General features: G+C 42.2%; 1 protein-coding gene across 8 annotated transcripts in view; it reads right to left on the minus strand.

Annotated features, from left to right (window-relative positions):
- LOC131663727 (trichohyalin) overlaps window positions 1-17,717 on the minus strand; it is a 129,559-nt gene that overhangs the window by 75,583 nt on the left and 36,259 nt on the right. For 3 of the 8 annotated variants that reach the window (XM_058934305.1, XM_058934306.1, XM_058934304.1), the window contains one exon: window positions 14,379-14,497. The exons of the other annotated variants lie outside the window; for them this stretch is intronic. The gene's annotated coding sequence lies outside the window, so the exon portion shown is untranslated. The remainder of the gene's footprint in view (window positions 1-14,378; window positions 14,498-17,717) is intronic. 8 annotated transcript variants of the gene reach the window in all.

Consider the following 17,717-nt stretch of genomic DNA (forward strand, 5'->3'; position numbering starts at 1 on the left):
TTTGCAAGGGTGTCAGAGTGTACAGGGTGCGTTCCGACGCACGAAACTTTGCTCACGGGTTGATAATTGTATGCTTTCTATGATGAAATAATTTTGATAAAATTTTTTTTGGGTGTTTTGGAAAAAATAAATTAAATCGAGCTGATTATGCCTTTGCGCGCATGGGATGCCAAGATTTGCAAGGGTGTCAGGGTGAGTAGGGTGCGTTCCGACGCACGAAACTTGGCTCATGGATAGATCATTGTATGCTTTCTATGATAAAATACTTTTGATAAAATTATTTTTGGGTGTTTTGGAAAAATCAAATTAAAACGCGCTGATTTTGCCTTTGCGCGCATGGGATGCCAAGATTTGCAAGGGTGTCAGGGTGAGTAGGGTGCGTTCCGACGCACGAAACTTCGCTCACGGATAGATAATTGTATGCTTTCTATGATGAAATAATTTTGATAAAATTTTTTTTGGGTGTTTTGGAAAAAATAAATTAAATCGAGCTGATTTCACCTTTGCGCGCATGAGACGCCATGCTTTGCAAGGGTGTCAGAGTGAGTAGGGTGCGTTCCGACGCACGAAACTTCGCTCACGGATAGATAATTGTATGCTTTCTATGATGAAATAATTTTGATAAAATTTTTTTTGGGTGTTTTGGAAAAAATAAATTAAATCGAGCTGATTTCACCTTTGCGCGCATGAGACGCCATGCTTTGCAAGGGTGTCAGAGTGTACAGGGTGCGTTCCGACGCACGAAACTTCGCTCACGGATAGATAATTGTATGCTTTCTATGATGAAATAATTTTGATAAAATTATTTTTGGGTGTTTTGGAAAAATCAAATTAAAACGCGCTGATTTTGCCTTTGCGCGCATGGGATGCCAAAATTTGCAAGGGTGTCAGAGTGTACAGGGTGCGTTCCGACGCACGAAACTTTGCTCACGGGTTGATAATTGTATGCTTTCTATGATGAAATAATTTTGATAAAATTTTTTTTGGGTGTTTTGGAAAAAATAAATTAAATCGAGCTGATTATGCCTTTGCGCGCATGGGATGCCAAGATTTGCAAGGGTGTCAGGGTGAGTAGGGTGCGTTCCGACGCACGAAACTTGGCTCATGGATAGATCATTGTATGCTTTCTATGATAAAATACTTTTGATAAAATTATTTTTGGGTGTTTTGGAAAAATCAAATTAAAACGCGCTGATTTTGCCTTTGCGCGCATGGGATGCCAAGATTTGCAAGGGTGTCAGGGTGAGTAGGGTGCGTTCCGACGCACGAAACTTCGCTCACGGATAGATAATTGTATGCTTTCTATGATGAAATAATTTTGATAAAATTTTTTTTGGGTGTTTTGGAAAAAATAAATTAAATCGAGCTGATTTCACCTTTGCGCGCATGAGACGCCATGCTTTGCAAGGGTGTCAGAGTGTACAGGATGCGTTCCGACGCACGAAACTTCGCTCACGGATAGATAATTGTATGCTTTCTATGATAAAATACTTTTGATAAAATTATTTTTGGGTGTTTGAGAATAAATAAATTAAAACGCGCTATTTTGTTGCCTTTGCGGGCATGGGATACCATGCTTTGCAAGGGTGTCAGAGTGTACAGGGTGCGTTCCGACCCACGAAACTTGGCTCATGGATAGATAATTGTATGCTTTCTATGATAAAAACTTTTGATAAAATTATTTTTGGGTGTTTGGGAATAAATAAATTAAAACGCGCTGATTATGCCTTTGCGCGCATGGGATGCCAAGATTTGCAAGGGTGTCAGGGTGAGTAGGGTGCGTTCCGACGCACGAAACTTCGCTCACGGATAGATAATTGTATGCTTTCTATGATGAAATAATTTTGATAAAATTTTTTTTGGGTGTTTTGGAAAAAATAAATTAAATCGAGCTGATTTCACCTTTGCGCGCATGAGACGCCATGCTTTGCAAGGGTGTCAGAGTGAGTAGGGTGCGTTCCGACGCACGAAACTTCGCTCACGGATAGATAATTGTATGCTTTCTATGATGAAATAATTTTGATAAAATTTTTTTTGGGTGTTTTGGAAAAAATAAATTAAATCGAGCTGATTTCACCTTTGCGCGCATGAGACGCCATGCTTTGCAAGGGTGTCAGAGTGTACAGGGTGCGTTCCGACGCACGAAACTTCGCTCACGGATAGATAATTGTATGCTTTCTATGATGAAATAATTTTGATAAAATTATTTTTGGGTGTTTTGGAAAAATCAAATTAAAACGCGCTGATTTTGCCTTTGCGCGCATGGGATGCCAAAATTTGCAAGGGTGTCAGAGTGTACAGGGTGCGTTCCGACGCACGAAACTTTGCTCACGGGTTGATAATTGTATGCTTTCTATGATGAAATAATTTTGATAAAATTTTTTTTGGGTGTTTTGGAAAAAATAAATTAAATCGAGCTGATTTCACCTTTGCGCGCATGAGACGCCATGCTTTGCAAGGGTGTCAGAGTGTACAGGGTGCGTTCCGACGCACGAAACTTCGCTCACGGATAGATAATTGTATGCTTTCTATGATGAAATAATTTTGATAAAATTATTTTTGGGTGTTTTGGAAAAATCAAATTAAAACGCGCTGATTTTGCCTTTGCGCGCATGGGATGCCAAGATTTGCAAGGGTGTCAGAGTGTACAGGGTGCGTTCCGACGCACGAAACTTTGCTCACGGGTTGATAATTGTATGCTTTCTATGATGAAATAATTTTGATAAAATTTTTTTTGGGTGTTTTGGAAAAAATAAATTAAATCGAGCTGATTATGCCTTTGCGCGCATGGGATGCCAAGATTTGCAAGGGTGTCAGGGTGAGTAGGGTGCGTTCCGACGCACGAAACTTGGCTCATGGATAGATCATTGTATGCTTTCTATGATAAAATACTTTTGATAAAATTATTTTTGGGTGTTTTGGAAAAATCAAATTAAAACGCGCTGATTTTGCCTTTGCGCGCATGGGATGCCAAGATTTGCAAGGGTGTCAGGGTGAGTAGGGTGCGTTCCGACGCACGAAACTTCGCTCACGGATAGATAATTGTATGCTTTCTATGATGAAATAATTTTGATAAAATTTTTTTTGGGTGTTTTGGAAAAAATAAATTAAATCGAGCTGATTTCACCTTTGCGCGCATGAGACGCCATGCTTTGCAAGGGTGTCAGAGTGTACAGGATGCGTTCCGACGCACGAAACTTCGCTCACGGATAGATAATTGTATGCTTTCTATGATAAAATACTTTTGATAAAATTATTTTTGGGTGTTTGAGAATAAATAAATTAAAACGCGCTATTTTGTTGCCTTTGCGGGCATGGGATACCATGCTTTGCAAGGGTGTCAGAGTGTACAGGGTGCGTTCCGACCCACGAAACTTGGCTCATGGATAGATAATTGTATGCTTTCTATGATAAAAACTTTTGATAAAATTATTTTTGGGTGTTTGGGAATAAATAAATTAAAACGCGCTGATTATGCCTTTGCGCGCATGGGATGCCAAGATTTGCAAGGGTGTCAGGGTGAGTAGGGTGCGTTCCGACCCCGGAAACTTTTTACGCATGTAGGGAGTATTATTCTCTTCTTCTTAAAATTCTTTTAAGCGCTGAATTTTGTGGTGTTTTTTAATACACAAATTTATAGAAGCCAGCTTCGCCTTTGCTCGTGTGTAAACTGTCTTAAGGGTGGTTTTTAGGCGTTGGGAATCGAATAAACTACTGACTATAGTATTTTATATTGTTAGTTTGATATTTATAGCAATATATGAAGTCAAATCCTCATATTTAAATTTTCGATTTTTTCGTTCACGATGAACGTTGCAAACTTCACAATCATTAACAAACGATCACTGAAATAATCGTGGCCGAAGAATCCAGTGAGGCAGATGCGCTGGAACAGCTCTATCCGCCGCAGCGGTGATAAATCGACATCGGAAGAATCGAGTCAGCGGCCTAGCCTGGAATGTCATCCGGACGGCAGGCGGCCGTTGAAGTCTCCGCGCGAGCAAATCGTGGACGGCCTCGCCTCCGATCCACGAAACGGAGCCCGCTGCTCTGCGTGTTCGCGGAAAAGCGCGCCAAGTGATCGCCGTTATGCACCGTTACGATAATGCGCCAACGTGGCGACGGCGGCGGCGGCGAAAAACCAATCGGCCGGCTTTTTCCTCTTGCTCGCCGGCACGCGCACGCGCGTCCGCGCGTCCATGTTCCTCCCGTGAATGATGTCATCAAACGCTTCCCTTCCGCCGGATCTCTCATTTCTGCCTGCCGCTCGCGCGTGCGGGTAGCTTCGAGAAAGTAGTTTCCCGAACGCGCCACCGTGCCGGCGAACGGCCCGCGAACCATTTACAGCTTGATCGATGATTATTAGTATGGTTCAATCAACGACTTACTTCGAGGAGCAGCCAAGGATACTTAAGGCAACGCGACAACCAGTTTTGCTATTTCCTTTTTTTCCCTACACCCAACTCGCCGGCAATCGGGAAGGGAAAAATGCGTCTCAGGATTAGATCGACGTAACGCTGTAAATGGATTGAATTAGTATTTTTTTTCCCCGCCATCGTTGCATTCCCTTTCGTCACACCATTTCGCGCTGAAGGAATCGTAACAACCGAGGGACCGATAATTGCCCCGTAAATCCATACCTATGCGTATCAGTTTCGAGAAACCGTAATTTATGGCGCAAAAACGGAGCCGTCATTACGCGTAATAAAGGAGGCGCGCGAATTAATCGTATAAATAACGTCGGCGGTAAAAATAAAGCGATTTCCGATCGCCGAAAGGACTGCAAAAAAAAGCACAAGGAGTTGGCCGCGACGAGCGAAAACGCGCGTTGGCAAAGGGAGGCTACGTATATTAGGCGTCACGCACGCCTTGCGATGCTTATGTGTATATGGAACGTTCCGTATGGCGTGTCATCCGGTCAGGAAGCTGGCATGTAAGCATGGCTTGGTTTATAAGCGAATATATCTGATGAGGAAATTGCGTTGAGTCCGCCTGCTCTTGTTATCTTATTAACGCTTTAGTTTTTATTTCAGAATTTCTTTTGGCGCTCTCGTTATTTACTAATCTTTAGCCGCCATTTTATACGAGGCAACGCAATTAAATTGTTTAAAAGTACTTGCCAATATCTTACGCGACCGCTAATTTTATTGATTTATTAATTTTTTTATCGAAGTCTGCACTCCTTTTATCATTATTGAAATAAAGATAAAACGAGAGTGCAAGGAAATCACTCCAAACAGCATGATAGTTCTGAACGTATATTTGACGCAGACAGAGATTTCAATCGTATAATTTTTCATTTTCAACGTTTGCCAACATTGAAGAATTCTCGGCAGTTACTATGTGATCCTCAATTGTCTGAAAAGTTATCTTTTTCATCATGACTACACTGCTTATCCAATTCGGAAAAGAAGATCATTCGTGAGAAATCCAATGGAAAAGTAAAAATAATAAGCGAGTGTTACTCTTGTTCTGGTTGCTGTCGCGCGTATCCTTTACATGCGTAACTGCAACCGAGGAAAGAGCGCGAGCGGCTAACTAGCAATCGCCGCGCGTAGACCGACAAACTAGGGCTGCGGCATCTCTTTCCTCCCTTTACCGATCTTCTCCTTTCCTCGTATTGTCCCAAGAGCGATGCTCGATCGGGATTTACGTCTTGGAATTTCTGCGGAGTAAAATAGTTGCGATGTCTTACCTTTTGATTGGAAGCCTCGCTTTCGTTTATTCTAACTTGCGCCTTGTCAACGACATTTACAATTTAGCATTTTTTGAAATTCACTTTGAGAGATGTATATTTATAGTTTTTCATTGTGGATTTCCAACTATCCTAAGTTATTGATTTACTGTACGTCACAAATATACAAATATTTTTTAAGGAACCAATTATAAAATTTGATTGATCGTCGATAGATTGGAACGAGCTTCAAGTGAATACATTTCATGTATACAAACCGTAAGCTAACATTCAGTCGTTAAATGAAGCTTTTGACGTGAAACATAAATTTCTTAATATTTAAAAGTCATACTAGAGCGATTTATCATCTCGAGAGACTTACTCTTAGTCGTGTTTTTTCTATTTAACAAGCCGAATCCCATCTACAGTCAGCCCGTGAACTACACTCAGAGAAATGTCTACAAGATCACGCTGAAAACAAGAAGAAAATTCAAAGGCTGAAAGTTGAAATTGAAAGAGTCGAGGGAGTAGCAGTAAGCTAACTAATAACTCATAAAGCCGTGATCATTGAGTAATCAGCAGCACAAAGTCCAAACAAACCACAGTCCATCAATCTCAATCAAAAATCCAAAAGAAGAAAGGCTTGAGTGGAGTAAAACAGAGTAGAGCGGTAACCGATCGTCCATTAATAATCCACAAGGTTCTATTATTCATTGCGGCTGCGGGTTGGTAAACGCCACGAAAAAAAAAACACTTTGATTAACAATTACCTCTCGTGGCGCGGGTCAGACAGAGCGCGCAGTATACGGGATCGTGGTGCAGGCGAACGAGAAAGAGAAGATTGATCTAGAGTTAAGACGTTATGCAAGCTGGCAGCATACAGAAAAGGCAGTACAGTAGCGCGCTGCCTGTCGTAGATAAGGGATACCCTTCGTCTTTTACGTACGTTCGTTTCTTATTGACTCTTTCTCGATCCTCTTTTCGCCGCTCCTGCACTTTTGTTCTTCCTCTTGTTCGGCACCTTCCACAATCGGCGATTGTTTCGCCTTTGAAGACGAGCGCTAACCGAGCGACTACTGTTTCCTCGCGCGGCTCTCTCTCTCGTTTTTCCAACTGTCGTCCGGGCTCGTTACCTCGGCACTTTTTCTCTGTTCGCGTCGCGCTACGGCGATACAATCGTCCTTCCGCGCTGCACCGCGCACTCCAATTCTCAAATTTAAATGACACGGATTCCCGAGCCAAGTGCTCGTTTTACCGGCTGCCTGCAGTTCGCTTTTGCCGAAGCTTTCGATGACGTCAGTTTCACGTAGCGTCCACGGGTACTAATAAAACACCGAGAGACACAGACAAAAGAGACACTTAACGCAAGTTGTTCTCGGACACCCCGCTGAGAAAAAGCCAGGGTTAATACGTTTTTCGTTTTTCTTTTGGCACGCGCCTTTCACCGAAATTGAGAAACAAAGCTGCAGCACCGGCAGACACTGAAGTACACCGGGAGTTCGATTCACCGCCAGACATTTCCGGTGCGTGTGAATCAGTGACTCGCTTGCTTGCGCGTTCCCTCGTTTTTGTTTCGTCTCTCTTTCTTTTTTATACTCGGCTGCCTCGGCGCAGAGACAACGAAACGGTACAACGAGGTTTGTATCGCGATAGAGAGGAGCCCATAATACGCAACTCATGGGAATCTTACGGAGCGAACTTACGTCGCAATCGGGGTTAATATAAGATTATCTCTCGTCAGGAGTACGCGCTTTCTCACCTCTCCGCGGCGTGAACGGAACGAAACAAAAGCAAAACGAAACAGCCGAGTGTCCCGTTTCTCTGCCAACAACGAAGCAGCTTGAGCGTCCTTATCCTAAAAATCGTCGACTCCGAGTTGCATTCGCTAATCGATCGGGCCTACCGCTCAATCGACGGCGGCGTTTGATTTGCATGCAGGCATCGGGAGCAGACGGCGAGACTTTCTTTTCGAGCCGTTGCGTCATCAAGGGAGGGAGGCGCGACGCGAAAGAGGAAAAACGTGATTATGGAGCTCGGCGCACGCGGCCGAACGTATTACATATCGAAATGCTCGCCGACGAGCGCCACGAACGTCTCCGGCGTTACATGCGCGCGCCAAATAGCGCAGCGATCGGTCTGGAATTGCGCTTACGTCACGCGCGCGCAGCATCGTTATCGTCTGCCGGAGCGAGGCTCGCTTTGTCGCTGCTGCGGCCTTACGCAATCGTCCGCGGAAAGGGAGCAACGGCATTGCGCTTAATTACGCGGCAATCTTCCCCCTCGGCTCTTCGCCCGTCCGCTGCGCTCTCTCCGGGACTCGACAACCTTTTTCCTCGGCTATTCTCTCGCGACGCCTGCCGAGCTCCTCTGCGTCGTGCGTAATAATTAACCGCGTCCGACCGGGCTCGGCCTTCCTTTATGCGCGCGCTGATGCCACGCGGAGCAAGTGCCACTAAAAGTGAACTTGTGCCCGCGTGTGCGGAGCTTTTCAGCTTATGTGCCTTTTTCATTTGGTATTCCCGGAAGAAATTCGCTTTGATGCCTTCATACCTCAACACGAAACGTATCGACTGATGCGAACGTGCCAACTTTGCAACGCGAACCGCGAACGGTCATTTTGTATTTTTAAAAGTTTCTAAGGGTTCGCGCTTCTTGAATGTAGGGATCGTCGTTGCAAACGGAATAAACAAATGAATTCATTAAAGTAATGATCCTTTGATATAATCAATAATTATAATTTGATTTGAGATTCGATAAAAACGTAATTCAATACGTCAAATGATCAATGGTACATTGGAAAACCAATTTTTATATAATTAAACGCGTGCAAGTAATGATATATTTTTCGCGATCTTATGGCGATACAAAAAACTAATAAAACTTTGAAATTCCACATATTAATCAGCAAACCGTAATCTACTACAAGATTACGTAATAATTATGAATTGATCGTCATGAAAAATCAACGAGTTATTCACCAAGAAATAATAAAGCTTATCAACGCTTTATGGGCAACAGCTGTTCATTTCTATATAAATCCTGAGAAAAAAGAAGCGTACGAGGTCAAGCTAACCGTCTCTTTCCAATTAAATCAGCTGTACAGCCTTAAAAAGTCAGTAATTAAGTATTACTGTGGAAGAAGCGAAGCCGCCGAGAAAAACGATTATTTACGAGAGAGACGTTGGACGCGATGATGAAGAAGGAAAAAAAGACAGGCAACTATCCGTGAGCGCTCGGCGTCGATCTGGATGCTCGGCTCGGCTCGGCTCGGCTCGCAATTAGCGACAAAAAGCCGCGCGCAGCCAAGAGGAGGATTATCCATCGATCAGCTACACAGACTTTCTAGTACGCATGCAAACTGCACAAGCGGCAGCCGGCGACGACTTTCCTGCGGAGAGACACACGGCAGCCCCTCGTGCGAATTGGGCCAGGCCGCCTCTCTTTGAATTCCGATCTAGAAATCGATCGCGGATGCGCGCAACTCGTCTTCTTCTCCTCCGCCATTCAATGCCCCCTCGATTCCGCCTTCAAGTCCTTCGCGATCCTCGCCCATTCTGAATGAAGAGCGACGCGTATCGCTTCGAGAGGAAAACCGAGCGCCCCGATGCGGCCGCGCACTTTCCTTCCCGATTTAGCCCGGCTAAATCGAACGACGACGAGCGCGCCTCTCTCGCCGCGCGAGAGATCGATGAGAAAGCTGCCGCGGCGGCGCGCAACCTCGGAGAAGCGATATGCATTCCCGTGCAGGAATGCGGCACGCGCGCGCGGCCACTGCTACCGCGACGTACGGCCGAAAGCAAAACGACCGCTCGGAGAAAAATCTCACTTGGATTATCATAATTATGACAAAATGACGGGCTTGATGACGATCGGCCGAGTTGGCAAAACGAAAATTTTGATTTATATACTTGGAAAATCATTAACCAGAGCGGAAATTAAATTACATACGCAGTATATTTCGAGCGAAATTGCAAAATATATAAATTGAGTAGCGGTTCGTTATCCTCACACGCATACTTAATCGTATCTTGAAACATTTCACCCTGGGTGTATGTGTATTTTACACAACCTTCAGCAAATTTACATCCAGTTCGCGTAACATGCGCGATTTTTCAAATATGGGTATTTCGCATTCATAACTATAACAGCGATAACGTTAATAAGACAGATTTATAATAATATTGTTGACAATGAAAAATGTTTATTTATGACGCACATCGTTTATCAAAGCACGTTAATTGGTAAAAGTTTGGTGGATTACGATTAAACATCAAATAAAACATATACTATTATTATTATAAACTATCTGTGGGCTGAACTTTCTAACGTGCTTCAAAAACGCCATTAAATAAATCGACGTGTCTCGGGGGCAAAGTCGTTTCAATATTATAACAGGTCTTGTATCTCGTCTTAAAATCGACGATTTATAACAATCGCGCTAACTAGCATTAGTTTGTTTGCTAGAACGACAAGGAAAAAAGAAAACGAGGGTAGGGACAGTTGGAAAACTAATGCAGAGAAAGTAGTAAAGTATACGTTGAGGAATTATGATCGCGATTATATATCGGCAACAGATAAACACGGTTGAATTCCCTCCATCATCAATTATGAAAAGCGCGAAATCTTAAACGAACGCCGTCCCATTAAAGAAAATCAAAGTTTTATATACGAATTAGTAGTATGAGCTTCAGCGATTTGCATCGCATGAAAATACACCACACGCCGTTGCCGGCTATCTCCATTTGCCATTTGCAAGAGTTAATTAAGCGCAATAGGGACTTCGTTTTTGCGCGATATTGCGAATAAGAAGATGCGCTATATATATCAGCGAAACGTATACTTTTATCAAGAATTCATGTAGTGAATTTGAGGAGATGTCTTGGGAAATAAAAATATTTTATAGTCAGAATAAAACATTTGCTGATTTTAATTTCTTTGTTCAAATTAGAAACGAGTAGATTATATGAAATAAAATGTATTGTTAAAATATAAAGCAATTCAAATGTAACTCTGTCGTCGCAGAAATTTGTAGAAAAACAGTTATTATCGCAATTAAATTATAATCTGACTATAGATTGTTACATAAATACGACATTTTTTTATTTTAAATGTTCAAACGTGACCGAACCTTGTTAGGAGAAACAGTTTTGTACGTATCAAATGAAAAAATCAATCAACATTGAAATGTACGTAAATACACTACGGCGAAACATCAAGCGTCTAATAGAATGATGCGCATGATAAACGCGAAAGCACTAAATTCTCAAAAGCATAACGTTCATGAGAAGAAGAAACACCATTTAAAAATACGGAGAGAAGAAAAAAGCCAGTCAAATAAATCCGACAAAACAAAGCAAACAAATTCATCAATTAATCCATCAGCTGGAGAAAGAAGGTATATAAAGAAAGGGAAAGAGAGAATCGTGCGGGCAAAAACAGAAAAAAGGAAAAAGAAGGAGCCTGCACGACCATACATCACGAGTCGTACAAAGGAAGAGAGGAAGCGGCGCATCGAATGCTGCGGCGCGGCGGTGAAAGGCGCTTTTGCATGCCAAAACGCGCGACCTTGGCTCGTCATCATCATCTGCGCGCGCACGTATGCGTGTGTGGGTAGCCCCAAGCAGAAAGAATGAGATTTTCGCGTATGACTAATGCACTCGGACAACGAACCGCTTCGCCTTGAGGCTCTTAAAAACGTTCCGCGCTGCTTTACGATACCGGGCCCCGTGTGCGATCTATTTCGATCGTGATTTATGAATTTTCTTTGCTAATTTAATCAACTTTCAGAGCTTGACCGAATGGATTTCTTGCCTTTCGGAGGATCTTTCTTATCCGTTTCAAACGCGTCAGACAAGACCTTCGGGCAAAAATTGCAATCTGCGCTTTTCTTACGAGTCCAATTTAAAATCGATTTGCGCTGGTTCGCTCAAAAATTGCACGTGCAAGCGAGCTTTTCGACGTGCCAAACAACGAAAGAAGAACCAATTGGAGCGTAACTGTGACATTAAAATTATTGCCTCTGTCAAGCTCGTTGTTCACTCCGCGAAGCAAGAACGTCGAATATCTGTGCCTCTTATCAAATGAGTTCCATGACGCCCAACTGGGAGTCGCAGCACCCGGAATGCAGTACGTTTCGTTTGAAAACAAGCCATAAATAACGGAGAGGCTTCAATTGCAGTACAATGCTTCCGTACGTTTGTTTTCGCTCTACCCGTTTGGAGCGAGGACGAAAACGAGCGATATCCGTCTATCATTGGCGATCGATTGGCTTCGTTAGAGCCACGAGTGAGAAATTATTTTGAGTTATTGCTTGTTAGATAGAACAGTTATGACGACGAGGCCTTGCCAATTGCGCAACTCGGATCCATTTGTTCCTATTATTGCATCCACCTCGCTATAACCATGCGTTTCGGTGCGACATGTCAATTTGTCAAAGTGAGAGCTTATATAGACCATTCAGCAGCGACTCTCGGAATCTTGATCTGTCGCTAGCTCAGATTATCTGTTTCGTTGTGACATTTGTACTTTTTACAAGATAAGAAAATGTCGCGTGTCGCTTAGTTTACGCGATTGATGAATCAGCGATAACTCGCTGTTTTCGTCCAGAGAAGTTAAAGTCACAGTTCGCTAGGATGAAAAAATCCGTTCTACGTCGCAATTCCACGATTGCAACATTTCGCGAAAGCAAGCAGACCCTAACTTGCCGGAGAATTCTCAATTATCGAGCACGCAAATGCCACGAATGCCTTCGTCTGTTTAGTTTTCACTTACATCGCGCCGAAAACTCGATAGCACCTCAGCGGCGTCGTTATGAAATTCCACTTGGCCGAAATTTAGGCACAACAATCTAGTAAATCAGCAAACTTTACATCGTCTCACTGTTACTCTTGACAATGAAAATGAAACTCGTTCGTGGCGAGTTCTCGTCGCCCGAAAATCCAGTTTTTTGCTCGCGCGCGCCGAAAAGCCAGTTTTTCGGGGTCGGGTTATAATTTGCAAATTTTTTTCCCAAATAAACCTCACCCCGAGGTTCCCCGCCAGCGATGGAATTAATACAATCGGCTGTTTTGAATGCGAAGCAGCAGCAACAGAAGCCCGTAAGATGTTATCGTCTCTGATTGAATGTACTGGAATTGAGCCGAGCTTTTCCTTTTCTCATTGCGATGGAAAGCAGGAAATTTACTTACGTCTATAATATGATAAAGTGGCACGCCCGCTCCAGCGAGATAAGCGAAAGAAAAATTATTGCAAGCGAGTGTGTGGCGCAATCGAATAAAAGTGCATCGGGGATGTTATGGAATAATACTAATCCGCTTTTGCGCATTTATCGTGATCCCCCTGAGTCGAGAACAAAATTCGAGAAGCGTGTGCGTGTGTGTGTGACGTGAAAAGAGTTGGCTGTGCGTTTGAATCATCATCAATGCGCTCAAGAGTTCTCGAAACTTTGTCACCCATTAAGTTAAAGGTTTACGAGATTCAACAGGAAGTTATTGTCTTGTCGAAGCTTAATTAAGTCTTAAGCACGCGTGAGTCGACAGTCAGAACTAACATTGGTCGGTCACTAACAATAGACTGTAAACACGGGGAAAAGAAGGAGCAAAAAAAGTGAATGTTTGGCATCAATTCTTTGTTCCAACACGTTATTGTCTGTGTGTGAAAATACGATAAAATCTGAACGACGAACAGCACGAAACGTCGTGCACGTAGCAAATGTTTCACAACAAGATTCTAAATGAAGCTGTCGTCCGTTACACGTGTGAATTGTCTCAGCACGGTTACACTAAATTTTTGCGCTTCAGACGATGTTATTTTGTATGTACCACGTTAATCGAACAAAGAAAAAATAATGTCGAACGAAACTTTGATTTTCCTACCACGCAAGCACGAACTAGATCAACAAATTTCGCATGTAAATCGCATAAAAAACGAGTTTATGTAGAAAGGAGAAAGGCCTTGTAGGATGTTATCATCTATGATCGGCAACACTTTAAAATCGATAAAAGATGCATGCGCGCGAAATAACACGCGGCTTTATGTAACATTGCATAAGTATTTCATCTTTAAGTTATAATTGAAAGTTATAAAAGGACGCGTGGAGTTGAACCAAGAGAAAATTACGACTGCTCGTGCGACTGTCTTGCTTTTCGAAAAACCACTGCTCGAGAAACGAGAGCACAATAGCGCGGCCGATGGCATTTCGCGAGATGCACTGCCACTCAATTTTTACGTAAGAATAAAAAGTCGTTATTCGCGTTTTTACAACACAATTTGTCGGAGCTCTTGCAAAATATTGATATACGAGCGACATTACACGCCATTTGCGCAACGATTTCGAAAACAAGCAAAGAATTATCTCCCGTACAAAAATACACGCACATTGTTCTTGAACTTATTCTCTGATCGAAAAAAAAATCCGAAGCCACAAAAATAAAGAAGACTTCGTTCGTTCAATCAGGTCAAGTTCTATCGTCGCGTGTGTGTCAAAATGAGAACGAGTGACAGGCAAAAGAAAAAAAAACAAAGTAGCACTGTGGATAAATAAAGTACACACATAATCGTCTTAAAGCGAATCGTTGTCTGTTGAAGCACGAGGTCGAAGTCTAAGTTTACCGCTGCGGCGTCCAAATCGAAATAAGGGCTATTTATAGAGCGGTCCAAGCCTTAACCAGGCACACGGGCTTTAGTGTCGAAAAAAAAACGGTACCTTAGCTACCGGTAATTAACTCGCTGTCGAGATGCCGCATCTGATAAAAGCTCACTCTTCTCACTCTCTTCTTCGGTTGCTCACGTTCGAAACGTTTCCTATCGTGATTGGATAATTACCTGGAACAAATGAATGAGAAATATGTGCGTTAGTTGAGATCGTATTACGAAATTGTTTATTTTAATGCTTCTATACACTATGTCTCAGCTTTCAGTTGGAATACAAGAGAATCAGTCACTTTAAAATTTATTTCAATGTGCATGACGAGTGATATTTTTTGCTCGTATGAGAATACATCGACGAGTTTCTTTTTTATTTTGGAATGAGATGACCTTTGTAGGAAATGGAAATTTTTATGATTAACTTTCAAGTGGTATAAACAGGACAAATTATCGGAAAATTATGACAAATTTTAAAAGAACTTTATCGTATGGAAAACTCGAACGTATATTGTAGAATTCCACATTCATAGAGCGATTCACTGGCTTCAACAGTCATCAATTAAAACCGATGAGTCGCTACCGTTCATCAAGCATCTACTCTGAATAAAAAACAGCCAACCAAACGCAATAGAAAGTATCGAAGAAATTGCGCCGTTTAACAAGCTGCACTTGTGTGGCAATTATTTCGGCGCGGTTGGAGTGCATAATGCGCTCTCTTTCTCTCTCAACTTTAATGACCGAAGAATAGGTCTTAGCAGTCTATTAATCTCAAAAGGAACAATGAGTAATGACCATAGTGCAACTAAGAAGAATTCAGCTCTCTCCGCATTACGTCATCTCCGAACGCTGCGGAATACGTCGAAAAGCGATTACCTCGTCGTTGTCTTTTTATTTTTCTTCTTTTTTACCGTCAGCGTCTCTCGTAAAGAGACGTTGCACGTTTGAATTTGAACGCGGGGTCGTTAACTCGTAGGCAGACGTGCGGGAATTTTTCTCGCTTCTGGGGCAGAAATACAAGAGAGAGAGAGAGAGAGAGAGAGAGAGAGAGAGAGAGAGAGAGAGAGAGAGAGAGAACGAGCCGGCGTAAAACAGCGAGAAAACAGTACGGGGAAAGAGAGCTTCTATGTAAAAAAATATTGCCGAACGAGAGCAACAGGGAAAACAGAACAAGGACGTTGCATGCTAAACAGCCTCGGAGAATTATGTATCGCATCGCTGAAACCGAATTTGATTAAATCAATTGCAATTCCAGAGAGACGCATATGTAATTATACACCGCGAGTTAATTACGAGTAGCAATATCTTTCTTCAAGGCATGCCTTGTCTTGATTACAGCCTTCGCGTAAAAGCCTTGGAATTATCGTTGCATCGTCGTCGTCGTCGTCTACGCTCGAAATTAAGACGCGCGCCCTCCCGTGTCCGCAACTTCACCTTCGACACTGAGAGAGCAAAAAAAAAAAAATTGTTGACGCACGCCCGTGCGAGTATGACCAGCGTGAGTCTACGCGTAGGAAGTTGTGTATGATAGCTATGAAGACTCGTCTCCGTCGTTAAAGTCGTTTCCTCGTGCCGCTGCGGATGGAACGAGGAAACGGCTTTCGCAGATATCGAGGCGTGGCACGCTGCAAGCCGGGTAATCGCTGCACTGCCGCGCGCGGAAACGAACTCCGCAGCGCGCTTACGCAATGGGCATCCCGACGAAACAACAGCTCTCCTCTGTATAACGTTTCGCGTAATGGAGAGCAGTCGTCGGTAACAACGAGAAAAAAAGAAAAAAAAAGAGAGAGAACACTCGTTGCCGTATATAAATCACGATCGCTCGTTTCGCGCCTAGCACTTTTTTACAATGCTGCGCCAGGATCTTCGCTCTTTTCGCTCTCGCGAGGAATGTGCGTATGCGAGAGAGAATATTTTATTTCTATTTGTCGATACAACAATACGGGAACGTCCCCTGCGAACACCTTGGTCCAGGTCGTTGCAGAAACGCTGCTATATTTAAATAAAAGAAATATCAGTGAAAGCGTCACGCCGTATCACTCACTCAGTCTATCATAATTAGATTGCAATTACATACTAAAGTCCGTGCTCACAATCCACTGGAAACATCGCCGAGCAAAAGCAGCTCATGAAAATATATAGTCACAACATATTGAGAAACAAGAAACACGATAAAACAAAGGATAAAGATAATAACAAACTTACAGCAGAAAGGAGCTGAATACCTCACTGTTAATCACAATGCTATACTGTTTTAGATGTTGTATATTACTTTAGAGGATGTTCAAGCCAATGAGATCGGTTGACTTTTAAGATTTTATAAATTTACAAGGTATAAAAAAATTAATGCAAATTAACGCAGGTTTACAGAAAACGAAAGTTTGATTTAAATGGTGAATCACATCGGAAACAAGAGATACATTTTGATATCAAGAACGGGTTTAGTGATTCTCTTACAAACAAAACCGTAAATAAAAAGTTAACAATATGATTAGTCAGTTAAGTCTGAGCGCTGCCTCTGACAAGCAGTCGTTAAAAATGTTGTCAAAAAATTGTGTTTAGCTAATATGATAAGAAATCTTAATTGAAAAATTTCAAAATGAAATTGAATGCATAAATCATTGTCAGAAAAGGCTCTTTTGGTAATACATCTTTTGTCATCAAACATGCAGTATTGAAAATATTCATTGGTGATTCAGTGAATGGTTAATGCAGTATACAGTACCGAAGGGGAAAAGTTTCATTCATTAGAGTTTATAAAGTTATTTATAATTTAGGACTGTTCAACTGGTAGACCAATAATAATATCGTATCCTGAGTTATAAAAGTCGATTGATATCACGTGTGTTGGAACCACGATAAACCTTTTGCTTGATGCTCTCTCCTCAAGAACGCTCAAGTAATTAATCCAGTCTGTGGTCGTAAAGGTTCATATACCTTACCGAGGTGTAATATGGTTGGTCGGCTAATACGTCGGTTAATATGTAATCGAGTAGATCAACGCTCATTCGTCGAATTTCCCAAATTTTTCAATTAAGTTTTTTCAACCCTATTTGCTGTATTAAGAAACTATAAAATTCAAGTAATATTAAAAAGAATCATGCATTATATCATCGCAGTATATTAACAGTATACTTATAACTCATGACAGAGTATGTCCGTTATGTCTTGGCTTACTAAACTACAAAATAAGAAACTTGACGATTTAAAATACTTTGCCGGAAATCTAATTTTGTAAAATATTAGAACACTGTGTTTGATTTAAATTACTAGTCAGAATGATGAACCGAAGGGCTTTCCTGAGAAGCTGATTTAGATATCTCAAACTGTCAGTCGACTCGCCTCCTCGGATGAACAGAGATTCTCTGAAGACGTGGGGTTTTTCGTAGTCTGCTAGACC

The sequence above is a fragment of the Phymastichus coffea genome, unplaced genomic scaffold (genome assembly GCF_024137745.1).
Source record: "Phymastichus coffea isolate CEN01 unplaced genomic scaffold, Cenicafe_Pcof_1.1 PCOF00038, whole genome shotgun sequence".
NCBI classification, from domain to species: Eukaryota; Metazoa; Arthropoda; class Insecta; order Hymenoptera; family Eulophidae; genus Phymastichus; species Phymastichus coffea.